This window comes from Delphinapterus leucas, chromosome 2 (genome assembly GCF_059928025.1).
Source record: "Delphinapterus leucas isolate spDelLeu-1000000601 "Yukka" chromosome 2, BTC_Dleu_Yukka2, whole genome shotgun sequence".
NCBI classification, from domain to species: Eukaryota; Metazoa; Chordata; class Mammalia; order Artiodactyla; family Monodontidae; genus Delphinapterus; species Delphinapterus leucas.
This window is the reverse complement of record NC_143130.1, coordinates 85,358,914-85,363,055: the sequence shown is the minus strand read 5'-3', so window position 1 is coordinate 85,363,055 and position 4,142 is coordinate 85,358,914.

The window sequence follows — 4,142 nt, the reverse complement described above, 5'->3', positions numbered from 1 at the left end:
GCCGACGCCCCGGCTCCACCCTGCACGCCGGGACCCGGCTGGCCCTGCGGTGCGAGGAGCGGGGCGCGCTAAGGCCCCTCGCCGTGGAGCTGCTGGGCCCCATCCCTAGGCGCCCTCGGCCCCGGAGGCAACCCCGCGCCGGGCCGACACAGCCTTGTTAAAGCCCTACCCTGTAAACAGCAAAACACCGAAGCTTTGCTCTGACTCCTTTATTGATTCCCCAGCAGGCGCCAGCTTTCTCAGACCTTCAAGCACCCCCAGCCAAGGGTACTTCCCGCTCCCACCCGATTACCCCAGGACCTCACAGAAAACATTAAGACCATTAAACACACACAGTTACTCCAGGCCCATCTCAACAGCCTGGAGGGTCCGGTGTGCTCAACACTCCAGGGGGGATAGTGCTTCTAAGGCCGGGTGGCTGACCTCAAACTAACCCTCCAGTTGCTTTGCTTTCACTCTCCATTGCACACCAGTGCCAATTTTAGTCCTGTGTTGCCTTGGAAGTCTGCCTAGCTACCGTTCATTCTCCTGGCTCACTGCTTAGAATTTACTATCTGCACCCAATTTTTTCTTATCAGTTTCCTCTTTGATACCCTGAAATCATGACTCCCCAAAGTTTTGTCATTAACGCCATCAGGGACCTCTTATCTGTAGTCTTTATCTGAACACCCTCTCCTCAACTTTCTGGCTTCCGATCGTATTCTACACAGAGTGGGTGCGCGTTTACTAGAATCTAGCGCTCAGGATTCTGTTGTACTCTGGACAGCTCTCCAGGAGGAAGTACCCTACAGGCAGGTTAGGAGACTGGAGGTTTGATTCATTGGCTGAAGTTTTGATATGTCGCTGTGCTGGACAGAGACAAAGGAACTAGAGTATAGGAGACAGGACGAGAGTGGGGGAGGAACACGTGGACCCCGAATCACCCTTCCGCTCAAAAATTCTTCAGTGGCTCCCTGTGGACAGCAGTATTAACTCACACTGGCATTCAACTCTTATTTCCATTTTTATTATTCATGCTCTGGCCGTACCCCATCTACAGCTCATCCTGCAAACTCCATATACTCCTGCCACTTGAACTTCTTACCCTCATGCCTTGCATATGCTATACCCTCCACCTGTAACCCCACTCTTCCAATACTCTCTGTCTACATTTAAGAAAATATTAAGGTCCATCCCAAATGATACATCCCAAAATGAGATCTTTCCTGATTCTTCCCACCTGTCCCCCTCCCCCAACTGCCCAATTGTTATTGTTTCTCCATTGAATATCAAGGTGGTTTGTACCTCTTGTTTAGCATTTAACTCGTGTTTTGTGTCATGTACTTGTCTTATCTCCTCTATACATACTCCTGGGAGGTATAACTAGATCTTACTCATCCTTTTTAGCTCCAGCAGTGCCTACCTAGCTCAGTGCCCTGAATAAAGCGTCAAAAGTGGTTGAATTGAGGTGTAGTAAAAAGATCCTGAAAGCTAAATTAGGTAATTTAGCAAGAGTCTGCCATAGAGGAACTCTTGGGTGGTGTCCAGTGTGCCTACCCCAGGACCTAAGAAAGAGGCAGAACCCCAGAGTTTCAATATATAAATGAGATCAGGTAATACTTCAAGAAAACAGGAGAAATTGCCCTCAGAGTCGACAGTCTAGTAGAGAGATAGCATATCACATGTCTTCCACTAAAGAAAAGTTTACTGAAGAAATGGAAGTTTTTATTTGAAAATTAATGAACTGGGTTCTATGAGGTATTATTAGGTGTTGTTTGAAAAGGGTTCCACGATCAATTAATTGGAGAAACACTGCGATATATGCTTCCCTTTTGGAGATTCACAGTGCACGTTAGTATACTGAAGGCTCTAGAAGTCCTGTAGTAAAATAAGGTATTGGATTTTGCTTGACACCATATTTCCCAAACTCATTTGACCATGGAACCCCTTTTTTTCTCAGAAATTTTACAATTTGGGAAATGCTGAATTAAAGTGGGGAAAGACAGGCCTAAATAAGGAACCAGGAAGATAGCTTTGGGAGTCAGAGATTCCCAAAAGGCAGAACAGTATATATAAGGAGGCAGAAAATGAGCCAGGAAGGAAAAAGGCTAGGTGATGATCACTTAATTCCTTTACAAAAAGACCAAGTCCTCTGTAAAAGTGCAAGGGAAAAGTTATCACAAGAAATGTATGGAGATTCGAAAGCCATCCCACTTCTCTCTTATCAGAGCTAATTTCTAAGCTGTCCCTAGTTATTTTCAATTTCTCCAGCCATAAGAAATCCTGGGTCAGAAAACATGTCTAGAACAGTTCTAAAATGCTCTGAAATAAATTCAACACAGTTCTCAGAATTTTCTCCATGATTCCTTTTTGTGATCTTCACTAGCGTTTCCTCTACCTCTCAGAAATTAATCGGCTTACATAAGTACTTATTCGATGTTGCATGGTTAGGGTTCTTTGTGAGTTATTTTTTCCTAGATAGATTTGAGCTGTTGTCAAATATCTAGTGTTCCTGCGAATTTTTTTAAATAAATTTATTTATTTTTATTTTTGGCTGTGTTGGGTCTTCATTGCTGCGCGCAGGCTTTCTGTAGTTGCTACGAGCAGGGGCTACTCTTTGTTTGGTGCACGGGCTTCTCATTAAGGTGGCTTCTCTTTGTTGCAAAGCACGGGCTCTAGGTGTGCAGGCTTCCGTAGCTGTGGCACACAGGCTCAGTAGTTGTGGCTCACGGGCTCTAGAGCTCAGGCTCAGTAGTTGTGGCATAGAGGCTTAGTTGTTCCGTGGCATGTGGGATCTCCCTGGACCAGGGCTCGAACCCATGTCCTCTGCATTGGCCGGAGGATTCTTTTATTTATTTATTTAATTAATTTATTTTTGGCTGTGTTGGGTCTTCGTTTCTGTGCGAGGGCTTTCTCTAGTTGCGGCAAGCGGGGGCCACTCTTTATCGCGGTGCGCGGGCCTCTCACTATCGCGGCCTCTCTTGTTGGCGGAGCACAGGCTCCAGATACGCAGGCTCAGTAGTTGTAGCTCACGGGCCCAGTTGCTCCGCGGCATGTGGGATCTTCCCAGACCAGGGCTTGAACCTGTGGCCCCTGCATTGGCAGGCAGATTCTCAAACACTGCACCACCAGGAAAGCCCCTGTGAATTTTATATCGATCTCTCCCTAATCCAAAGTTAATATCTACAATTTGTGGCTCAGATTGAATTTTTTGTACATTTATTTTTCCTTCTTCAACCAGAACTTCAAAATTAGTTTTATGTATATCTACCTACAACATAGAACAAACCTCATCATTAGTAGTGACCATTAGAAGCACTCCCTCTGAGATCAAGAATAAGAACAGGAAGGCTTCTGTTACTACTCCTGTTTAATTTTGTTCTGGAGGTCCTAGCCAATGCAATAAGAAAAAGAAGGAGAAATGGAAATGAAGATTGAAAAGAAATAAACCGTTATTTACCAATAATAAACAATACTAAAATGTTTACAGATAACACAGATAATGTCTACATTGGAACCGTTCAAACTATAAGACATAAGACTATAAGACACATTATGCAAATATCAATTGCATCAATCAATCAGAAAATATTTTGTGGAAAAGACAACCTTTTCGATACCAAAAAAAAAAAAATCTAGGAATAAACTTAGCAAAAGAGAAGCATGCTTTATATGGAAAAATTATTACATTCGATTAAAGGACATAAAAGAAGATTTAAACAAAAATAGAGATATACCACGTTTATAAATGGGGACATGCAAAATTTTCATTTCCTTCCCAAACTCATATATAAATTCATTGAAATTCCAACCAAAATCCCTATAGGATTCTTAAAAGGACATGACAGGCTTACCTTAAAATTCATATGGAAGATAAAGGCTAAGAAGAGCCAAGACATTCCTGAAGAAGAATGAGAAACGGAGACTTAACTTTACAATCATCAAGATTTACAAAAAATGTGATGAGAACTAAACTATTACAGTAGTGATGCTGGGAAAGACAAATAAATGTAAGAAGGGGACAACAAAGAAAGCCCAGAAGCAGACCCACACATATCAGAGAAATGAATCTGTGACAATAAATGCTGTTGCCACAATTAGCCATCCACATGGAAAAAAACTGTAGATCTCTACCTTATACCATATGCCAAAATCAATTATAG